We start from the raw sequence: 12,025 nt of genomic DNA, 5'->3' as shown, positions 1-12,025 counted from the left end.
ATATTGGGGGATCTATACATATGTATTTTTGCTTTCAACCTCAACTGTGTTCTAGTACATTTATTACCTATATGTAATTTTAGAACTACATAATCATATTTATTTTTTTATTTTTTACCCATATCATACGCAACTCATTCACATTTACATTGTAAATATAAGCTTCTTGCATAGATCACAGTTTCCTACAGACAAGGTACTGTATGTTGGAAACAATGTTTTAAAAATTTTCTGACCACTTGACTGGAATAGAGAGGATGAGACTTTGTAGCTTAACTACTTTGTTTGGTTTTTAGGACACATACCCTATACTATGTAAGGAGATGGGTGAACATTGTTTGAGAAACTTATGTGCTTTGAAAGAACAAATAGCAGAGGACAAGGTAGTTTCTTACAATTGATTAATAGGTGGTATAATATAGTAATCTCTCTTTAAATAAACTGTACATAATAGATTTTGGTAAAATTTTGCTCCCATCATTTAAATTATCCTAAAAATTGCAGCATGTTTAGTTTGATTCTCTTTGAAATAAACATCTCAAAAGTAATGCCATACACAACCTGATTGTTGAAATACTTAATTTAAAAATAATCTTAATATAATAAGACAAAATATCATAAGCCAGAAGCTTACAAACTGTGGATGAAAGTAGTTGATAGGGGAAGCTCATCCTGAAATCATTGTAGTAAAGTTTTGGATGAATGCTAATTTGTTATGGATACTTCTGAAACACTATAACTAGTGATGGACAAATAAATTTGCCAGGCCCGAATTTTCCCGTGTTTTGCTGCCAGCGAATAAATTTGGGTATCTCTCGTGAAAATTCGCCTTTGGCAATTTCCGATTTTGACTATTTTTTTGCGAAATAGTTCGAAATGTTCTATTTTTTCGTGAAAAGGTTCGAATTGCTCGATTTTGCGTGAAAACGTCCAAATTTCACAAATCTTTTGTAAAAATGTCAGACTTTCACGAATTTTTTGTGAAAACATCCGAATTTCACAAATTTTTCATGGCAAAGCAAAACGGGAGGTTTGCCCATCACTAACTATAACATGGTCACATTTACAGCAAAACTTTCATTATTAACTTACCTTGTTATGAGAAATCAAGGGGCCTGAATTGAAGGGGCTTTCAAGTCTGGAAATCTCTATTTTAAGTGAATATAGCTCAATATATATTTATCGTTATTGTATATTTTGATTTCTAAAAATATTCCTTTCCCTTTCTGATGATTAAATTACAAATCGTACATGCAAAGTGTTTTTCACGTTATTATAATTTGCTGTAGTAGAGGGATAGTAAAGGGATGCAATACATATTTTTTTTATTCCGCCAAATAACAAATTCTCTACAATAGAACTGGCCCTTATACCATATCAAATATGAAAAAAACATTGAAAAATAAAAAATTGCATTAGCTGTGGACAAAAAAGTTTGTTCAGTTGTGCTAAAAATTCACATGATTTTAAGGGTTTAAGTTTGGATCTGAACACTGAACACATCTGGCAAAATCAAGATCATTAAAAAATGCTGGCAATCAGCGGAGTATCAAACCCAGTCTAACATTTAGTGAGTCTCTAGTTGAGGCCATAAATCTGGTTTGCCTACTTTTGTCTGTTTCTTAATTTATTAAATAAATAATAAAGGCCCGAAATTGCATGTTATTGCATCCAAATTCCACATGCTGCTTAATTCTACATCATAAAAAGAGTCAGCATTCCTATGTGGTTGAAGAAATTCTATGTATTCACCTATTTATAAAAAGTAAAATAAAGTCTAAATGAAATGGGAAGGATACCCCAAAACCAGTCATGTTTGAAGTTACTTTGAATCCAAATGGGTCATAAGAGGGAATAGAGAGATAAAATGGGCTCTTCCGCCTAGGTAAGGATGCAGAATCCATTTTGGATCATATATCATTAAAGTGTCAGGTGTGAAAGCAAATAAATGGCTTATGTTTATCTAAGCTAAACCGTGTGGTACTCCAAAAGATTCACTCTATGTAGCTTCATTTAGCCATAAATAAACTGGCCAAGTCAGAGCCTGCAGCTGATAATGAAGTGCTGTCGAAAGCGGATTCTCTCCGTTTAGATTCTAACCTCCTTTTATCTGGACTGATTGGGAAAACCCTTTTGGAAAGATGAAGTGGGTAGGAATCAAAATAAATGGCTTCTATTAAGACTAGTAATGCATCACCTGCCTGATAAAGTGATTAATATACAGCTTTGGATAGTGATTGATTAAACTCTTTAATCAAATAGCTAAACTGAGTTAATATTGATAGTTTTGGAGCATTTAGGCCATATATTTTCTCTGCCACTGTTACATGGCTTTCGTCTGTGCTTTGCCACTGCATTTCCAGAATATAAAGCTTTCATTCAAAAAGAAATTTGAGGCTGATCATGAGAAATGTATCCACAATACAGCTTACAAAAGCAGGGCATTTCTATTGCTTTATATCTGGGCACAGCATACAACTACACACTAATACCAGGTCTAGCTCATTCAGTTAACAAAGTTATAGTAGTTGTTAAGTATGTAAACCAAAATATATTATAATTATATGATAATTTTAATATGAGGCAAAAGAAGTTATAAAATAGTGACATTAAGGAGTTTATTTACAAACCTCAAATTTATCTGGTCTGGTTTTTTGAGTCAAAAACTGTAATTTTTAGTGGAAAAAAACTAATTTTTTTTCGAGATTTATTATACTCTGATGCTTCAAAAAGCCAGAATCTGAAAATCAGCCATCTCAGACCTGCTGAGGTCATGTATAAGTCAATGGGAGAGGCACCAATCTCAATTTGAAGTTGGTTTGTGGTGGGTATAGCCCAACAATCTGAAAAATGGGGTTTTTGGGCAAAAACTACCAATTCAGGAAAAAAGTCCAAAAAATTGTATGATTCGGATTATCACTCCATTTTATTGTTTTTTTTTCCAGATCCGAATAATGGGGTTTTTGGGCAAAAACTACTAATTCGGGAAAAAAGTCCAAAAAATTGTATGATTCGGGTTATCATTCCATTTTATTGTTTTTTTTCCAGATCCGAATAATTCAAGTTTTTTTTTAAATTAATAAATAAGTAATGGTATAAGTACCTCAAGAAGAGAGTTACAGGCAGGGCCACCAACATGGATAAATCGCCAAGGGACCATGCCTTAGACAGTGTCACCTCTTTGGGTGACTGTGCCTGGACCACAGAAGTATAAAGAAATGGGAAGACCACCAGCAATATAGTTTCTGTGCACAAGCCCTGTGCTTGGGCCAATGAATCAGACATGAACTACTTTCCTCGAGGCATGGGACAAGCATAAGCCCCTGTTATTGGGAAGCAGGCATGGAAGGCTGTCAGGCAACCATAGCTGGAACTAGACAAGTTAATCTCATTAGCACCCTAGCTCCAACTGGTTCATGTGTTACAAGGCACAGAGCCAGAGTGAATTTTTCTTGAGATCAGTGGTCTCTTGTTCTTAATGTTGCTTAAGGTCCTTGGCTCTGCTGATCTTGTATTCACATGTCCTCTGAGTGGACCTTCATGCTACCATTTGTATCTGCCAGAGTTCCATTTAAAGTCATGTGTAAACCTTTGCATCCAGTGCCTGTGCCTAACAGCAGGAGGTGCAGATTAATGGAGGGAGTGGCATAGGTTTTGTAACTTTTCTGCGCTTTTCACCCTGCTTGCTCTCATTAATAAAGTAACTCTTCAGTCTCTTCAGAACAGGAATGCTACTTATTTAAAACCATACAAAATATATAATGCAGCTCTGTCTATTACACATAAAGGTGGCCATGCACGGGCCTAGAAAAGCTGCCGACAGACAAAGTAGGAAACTTATTGGCCAGTACACGGGGCCCTCCGGTGGGCTTCTTTGATAGATATGTGACAAGCTTAAAAATCCCTTTGGATCAAGGACCGTATTGGTTCATTGATGCAGGCCTGATCTATGATCCGATAGTTAGGCCCTAGGACCCACAATCAGATCAACCCAATATCACCACTCAATGTGGGCACATTGGCACAAGATCCACTTGTTTGCCAACCTCTGCCAGCAAGCGGATCTGCCCATGTATGGCCAACGTAAAGGTGAATTTCCACTTAAAGTACAGGGCTACTTTGTGCACAAGAGTTCTGTGCCTATGCCTTATGCTGGATGTTCTTGCAAAGGTACAACCAGTGGGAGCAGAAAGTAGCTTCTCTGTACTGGTCTAGCACACAGAGAATATAAAAAATAAAGTGAAAGGGCCCTTCAAACATTTTGCCTGTGACTGCTATTATAATCCATAACAGACCTTGTAGCTTGTATTGCTTTCCATGGATTGTCTCTGTGGTGTTAAAGGTCATGAGGCTCCTCTATAACCTTTGGTCTTTTGAACACCCATGCCTTGACTTTGTACTGAGGGGTATAGATATTGCATATAATTACAAATATTGAAATATGCAGATTTTAGGTTAGGGGGTTAACCTGATTGTGGAAAAATTCTTCAGGTCATTTAGAATCAGTTGAAGGCTATGATCCAACAGCTATTGACAATGACCCTAAGAATTGATCTTAGAAACCCAACATCAATTTAAGTATAGCTTGATGCTTTCATTAAAGTTGCATGGATTAATTGCATAATTATATGTTGTTGAACACTAGTGATTTGATAACTATTATGCACTCTGTTCATAGGTATGAAGTGAGAAGAACAGCAAGAAGCTCATAGGATAATTTGAAAGATATCACTTTGATGATTAACATTAATGCACTTTTTCAGTTTACAGAATGCGAGGTTCCAGTTAGTAATGTTAAACAGTGTTATGATAACATGAATAATGAGGAGTGTGCAATTACCATATGATGCATCTGTTATATTTTATAAAACTTTCTGCTATCTCATACTCTCTTAGGAGCCTAATTATTAAACCTCAATTTCTCTACATCCCCTTCAATAAATAACCCCCTTTAAAGTATGTAACAATAAATTGGCTAGGCAGACCAAAAAAGGGTTAATGTCGAGCTAGTGATAGGAGCATGGGATACATGTGGCTCAAACACTTCAGGCTAGGGACTTCACTAAGTGGAAGAGTTCAGGAATGGTGTAGTGTAACTACAACTCTCAGGCTACTGTGCAGTAAAAATAGGAATAATGGACGCCAGGAAGTCCTTATGGTAAAACAAAGTAAGAGTAACAAGTTTTTTTGTTCTAGACAAATGACCCACAGGTTTACTTACAGTCATGAGGTATATGCAAGTAGTATTTGCAGTGCTGAGACAGGCAAAAGATGACACAGCTGAGGAATGTGCCTCCCATAGGCGTTGTAGTCAAGTAGTAATAGGAATCCCAGGCATATATCTTGCAGTGGTCTGGATCCCACCCAGTAAAGTGGTCAGGGAGAAGGAGTCTGATCCTGGCACCCTATCCACTGTGATCCCTTTACTAAAGGAAATCTAGGAGCCTTGGGGAGCTACTCCCTGCTACAGATCATTGATGGAGCACAAAGCTGCTCTTACTATCTGAACTCTCTCTCACTCTCCTAGAGAGACTATGACAGATATAACCCTGTTTCTAGCTAACCTCATTCACGGGGTTCCCTGCTCCCCGACTCAGACACTAAAGGTGCTGTCCCTTTAGGGCAGGGATCCCCAACCAGTAGCTCGTGAGCAACATGTTGCTCTCCAACCCCTTGTATGTTGCTCTCAGGGTCCTCAAAGAAGGGGCTTATTTTTGAATTTCAAGCTTGAAATGAAGTTTTAATTGCATAAAAACTAATTACAGTCCCAAGTATAGCTTCTTGTAGGCTGCCAGTCCATATAGGGGCTACGAAATAGCCAATCACAGCCCTTGTTTGGCACCCCAAGGGACTTTTTCATGCTTATGTTGCTCCCCAACTCTTTTTACATTTGAATGTGGCTCACGGGTTAAAAAGGTTGGGGACCCCTGCTTTAGGGCAATGACTTTACTGGGCCTTGGTGTACCCAGGCTCAATGGGCACATCCAGATGGTTAGGACACCAAAGAGGAAGATCCACCCCTTTTCACACACTATATTAAAGTGTGGTAGGAAGTAGTCATTTCACCTCTTGGCCAATAACTGGATAGGTTAAAATAAACTAGATACATGGGCTTTTGCCCAGCAACTAGGGAAAAGGAGGAAGGGTAGGTATTTAAAGCCATAGGGGCATTTTAACCCTATGGGTCCCTACAGTTACATGTATGAAACATATCAGTTGGCATAGAGCTATGTCAAATTATAGCAATAGTACCTCTCCTGCACATCCTTACCACTAAAGGTGCTGTTTTTTGCTTTTAAATGAAGCAGGGATTGTTTGTCAATATAATGTAATATATTTAAGCTGGCCAGCTATGTCAAAGTCATCCCTGGTCTAGGCTAACAGAGCCCACATTCCGGTTGGGTTTACTGTAGTATCTTTTTTAAATAATTGGCCCGGCCAACGCTACGACATTGGCACCGGGAGGGCAGTTGTGCAGTGCGCCTGCGTATAATGAACGTCATGCTCATGCACATAATAAGCAAGTTGCAGCATTTACTCATTCTGCACATGCGTGTTCCCCAACATGGCTACTCAAACCAGGATCTCCCTCCCGGTGCGGGTGTCCTAGAGCGGGCTTGGGTCAAATTTTTAAAAAAAACTAGTGTTACCTCAAACTGGAGTATAAGCTGTATTAGCCTTCACCTTTGGTGGGGAAAATATTTTAGGGTAACAGGTGCCCTTTAAATTCTTTAGATCTAGTGTCATATGTAACTAGACATGTATACATATTTGGCTATATAAAAGAGATTCTTCTATTGATTATTGAGATGTTAGAAGACAGCAAGGATTTGGGGTCCCAAACAAAACCAGAAGGAAAGAGGTGGAGAATATATGTTTTTTATAGTATGTAGTCATTTTGGATACAGTTAATCTAGTGAAGAAAAAGTTTTTTGTGTGAGGTGGGTGGAAAGTTAGCTATGGCAATTTCTGTTCCTGCATTTCTGTTAGAATCTTAGATCTTGTTTCTAGTTGTATACATATAAAGATCTTTGGCCATATTTCAGTGTAGACTTAGGAGCCCATTTATTAAACCTCATATTTATCTGTTCAAGGTTTTTAAAGTGAAAACTTGATTTGTTCGTGGAAAAAAACCTTGAATTTTGAGATTTATTATACCCCAAAGCTTCTAAAAATACAAAAATAAGCCATCTCAAACCTGTTGAGGTCATGTAGAATTTGTTTCTTGACATTGTGTTCTGTGCTGGATAATCCAATAAAGTTGAGGTTTTTATCAGATAAACTGAAAAAAAGTAGAAAAAAAGTGTTTGCAGTGAAAACTCAATAAAGTAAATAACCCTCTTACTGAATAAAATGCAATATGTGTTTTACAGTGCAAGCTGTGTATAATTACACATAAATAGTGTAGAGGTGAACAGACAGCTTCCCCAATGCTGCTGGGCCATGAGCAATTGCATGGGTCGAGCACCCTAAAGCCTGCCATGACATGACTGAAGGCAAATAAATGTCCTAGGGTTGATTAAAATAAGCAAAGTACTTATGTCAGAAAGCTCGTTTATTAATCCTCTGAAACCTTCGCATCACTACCTACTGTGGCATTAAAAGCACTTTACTTTTAAAAGGAAAGCCATTTAATGACTTCATTCCAAATAAGCTGTAAAACCATTTCTAAAAATAGGCCATTTTTTGGCTGTTTAATAGGCTAAAACAATACACCCAAGTGTGTATGTTGGGGGCTAACGAGGGATACCATCTGCAGCACAGGAATATTTTCACACTCTTCTCCATTTTGCAAAACAATAAAGGCTCTCCAACTGATTTTTCTCATTGTGAAACGCAAATTGCCAATAAAAGACCCGAGGGTGTGAGAAGACACCTATCAAACAGAAATTCGACATTCTCCCTTCCAGCTATTTAGAGAAGAAGTATAGATGCAGTGCTGAAAAAAAGCTGCCTATGTTTCTAAAGGTTCTCTTATTAACCCCTAAAAGTTGCAAATGTACTAGAGCAAACTATTTACACACATACACATAATCACACAGGCATTCTGTACTATAGGTGTTATCTTCCATTATTCATGTTCTTAGATTCATTGCAAATGAAGGATAGTGATTCATGCCTATTGTAAAGAATGTAGTATAATAGATTAAATGTGCCTAAGCCTCTGAAACTAACATCAAGGTTACTTTAAATATATATGCAGAGAAATAGTTGATGCGATAATTCTCCATCTATAATCAGTAAAATGCTGTGTATCGGATAAAAATTCAATAGATAAAAGCATGAAATAAATATTATAGATGTTTGTTGGCATGTGATATAAGCATGAAATACCTATTATCGCTGCACTATGGCTGGTTGCTTGCCAGGCATATTAAGGAAAAAGCTTTTCTTAAGCAACATGCAATGTAAAATGTCATGTATTGTCTATAAAAGTAGGTAAAATGTACAATGATATTTAGGGTCTTGTCCATTAAAAAAAAGTTTAAACGTATTTTCGCTTGCTTCAATGTGCAGTTTATGGAATAAAGCATGTTACTGGTAGAGATCTTTAGACAGGTTGTACCAAAACACTGCATGCCATCAAAAAGTACAATATTACATTGCTCATTTTTATTTTATTTGTTTTCGACAAAAATAACACTAAAAATATAGCTTGAGCTGAAAAAATGTTTTGGTAGAAGAATATTATAAATGTTTTTTTAATTTGACACATTTAGGGGCCCATTTATTAAACCTAAATTTTTTGAGATTTATTATACCCCACAGCTGCTAAAAAATCAGAAAATACTCCATCTCTAACCTGTTGAGGTCATGTAAAAGTCAATGGCAGATGTCCCTGAAGTTGATATTCGTGATCTGCACTGGATAATCCGAAAAATGAGTTTTTTCGACACAAATTGTTAGCGAAAAAATACTATATGGGAAAAAAAATCCAAATTTTACTAAATCAACCCTATAGTGTATAGGTGGCCTTGCATGCTTAGATGATCCAATAGGATCAAGTCAATTCAATGTATCTAAACTGAAAAGGTGAGAAAAGCTTATTCTGATTTCTCTTCAGATCTGCTCATTTGGATCATGTAATCCCCTGTACAGTCGTTACTCCCCACCAATGTTCAGAACCTGGGTGAATCTAAATAGAGGTACTGGGAACCAATATTCATTTGGTTTGATGTGCTCAGCAAATAGACCTGAGCTACAAAAGAGCATCTGCCTGAGACTTATGGTGGTGCACTTTTATTATTCATTTTTTCTTCCTTTTGTGTCATTTACTGAGATGTATATATTGAGGGTTCATTAGCACTACAAAACTGTTCACCACCTTGAATTTGCTGTCTGCCTTTTTTTTCATGCTAGCTACATTTTGGACAAGGTTCCACAAAAAAACATTCAGGGGCAAATGCATCAAGGGTCAAATATCGAGGGTTAATTAACCCTCGATATTCGACTGGGGAATAAAAATCCTTCGACTTCAAATATCGAAGTCGAAGGATTTTGCGCAAATACTTCGATCGAAGGAATAATCGTTTCGAACGTTTCGAAGGATTTTAATCCAACGATCGAAGGATTATCCTTTGACCAAAAAAAGTTAGCCAAGCCTATGGGGATCTTCCCCATAGGCTAACATTGAGTTCGGCAGCTTTTAGGTGGCGCACTAGGGGGTCGAAGTTTTTTCTTAAAGAGACAGTACTTAGACTATTGAATGGTCGAATAGTCGAACGATTTTTAGTTCAAATAGTTCGATTCGAAGTCGAACTCGTAGTCGAAGGTCGAAGTAGCCCATTCGATGATCGAAGTAGCCAAAAAAACACTTTGAAATTCGACGGTTTTTTTCTTCTGTTCCTTCACTCGAACTTAATGAATGGGCCCCTCAGTATCCCCATATATATAATTTCTGCTGAACATTTTTATATTGATCTTTTCATATGTTTAAATTTTACCTGGCTTGAACTCAAACACATCCTACAACACCTTTATAGACATCATCTTCACCTATTAACTTTCAACATTTCTTTTCAAATAATTAATTTATCTGGGATTTAATCTTTCTTTTTCATTTTGCCGTAGTGACCATGGTGGCCCGTTAAATACTCCATGTCCATGCAGATGAATCACTTGTCTGTATTAATGCTCTTAGTGCATTTGGTGGAGGTGGATAAATAGATACCTCATAGAAATATCTATGACAGATGATGCATTAACTCAAAGCAACTAGAGATCTGTTTTAATTTGTATAGTGAGGTGAATAAAAACAACACATGTTTTATGGGTTACTGTGGATTAATGGAACTGCGGAAAGATTGCACCTGAGTGAGTAAGCAAAGGGTGCACAAAATGCGTCACAAAAATGTTCATCAGAAGAGTTTTCCAGAAAAATTTGAAATTCCATTTTTCAATCAATAGTGAAGTGAGACCCACAAAAGGGATTGGTTTACAAACCTCCCCAAAATATTGTGTCAATGTCAATATGGTGTCATGCTGAACTTCACAAAAATAAACTTTCACATTTGACTGCAAAGTTGAATTTCGAATATTGAATTATCTTGGTCAGTGAGATTAATACAAAGCCAATGTTTCGCTGTTACACCAGTCTTTCAACAGCCTGATGGATTGTGATGGGCGAATCTGTGCCAATTTGCGAAATGCATTGAAGTTAATGGGCATCAAAATAATTTTGACGCAAGCAACGATTTTTATACGTGCGACTGTTTGGTCCAAATACATTAAAGTCAACGGGTGTCTGAATAATTTTGACAAATTTTATGCGCGCGCCAATTTTGAATCGTTACAATTTTTTTTTGATGCAGCGTTTTTTTTGCCGGCTAGTTAATTCTCTTGCGGCAATTATGATCAAATTAATTTGATCATAATGATCAAATGAATTGAAGTCTTTACTTACCCATGGCGTTTATACAATTGATATATTATGGCATGAACATAAGTTCATGTTTTGAAGTTAGGAATGGACACCCAGATGGAGAATTCCAACAGGCTCCTTTGTAACATTTTGAGGTGGTAGGGACCATTTTACAGCTCTAAAAGACTATTGCCAGAAGCAGGACACAATGACATGTTAATTTCATTCCCTTTGTATGTCAGGCTATAGTCTCTCACTGAATTTTTCTGTACTTTGATTTTTTTTCCTTTTGTCCCAGTAACGCATTCTCCCAATGGTGTTCAACAATGAATGATCTCTGACACTCGTCGTCTGACCTATAACTTTCCATGAATAACCTCTGACTCTGCCTTTGACAGTTTAATTTATTGTCCAGTGATATGATTTATAGAGCGCTCCTTAGAATAATTAAGAGAAAACAGGTGGTAGCACAATAATTTTGATTACCCAGCAAACTAATACAATGTTGATTCCCCACTATCCACTTGCCGAGATAAAGACATTAAGACAATTAGAATTTCAGAACAGCAAATCAATTGAGGATTTAGACATAGTCCACAAGGATTGTTTTGCCAGCAATTCTAAGCCAGTCCCTTTGTATTTACCTTTTTTTAATTTCAGAAAAAAAACAGGCAAATATTTCCACTGAGATTTAATTTCCATTGGGGTTTTATTTTAGTTTGTGGTTGTGTCTGTCTCTTTGCAAGAATTGTTTTCTTGGTAACTTTTTGCAGTGCCAATATATGATTTAAGGATACATTACTGTGTTTGAGATGTGGAGAAAAAATAGATTTAGCTATTCATCAATACAGGTATAGGATCCCTTATCCGGAAACCCGATATCCAGAAAGCTCCGAATTACGGAATGGCTGTCTCCCATAGACTCCATTTTATCCAAATAATCCAAATTTTTAAAAATTATTTCCTTTTCCTCTGTAATAATAAAACAGTAGCTTGTACTTGATCCAAACTAAGATATAATTAATCTTTATTGGAAGCAAAATCAGCCCACTGGGTTTATTTAATGTTTAAATGAATTTCTAGTAGACTTAAGGCATGAAGACCCATATTATGAAAAGATCCATTATCCGGACAACCCCAGGTCCCAAGCATTCTGGATAACAG

The sequence above is a fragment of the Xenopus laevis genome, chromosome 3L, assembly GCF_017654675.1.
Source record: "Xenopus laevis strain J_2021 chromosome 3L, Xenopus_laevis_v10.1, whole genome shotgun sequence".
In the NCBI taxonomy this organism is placed as follows: Eukaryota; Metazoa; Chordata; class Amphibia; order Anura; family Pipidae; genus Xenopus; species Xenopus laevis.
This window is presented reverse-complemented; position numbering follows the sequence as displayed.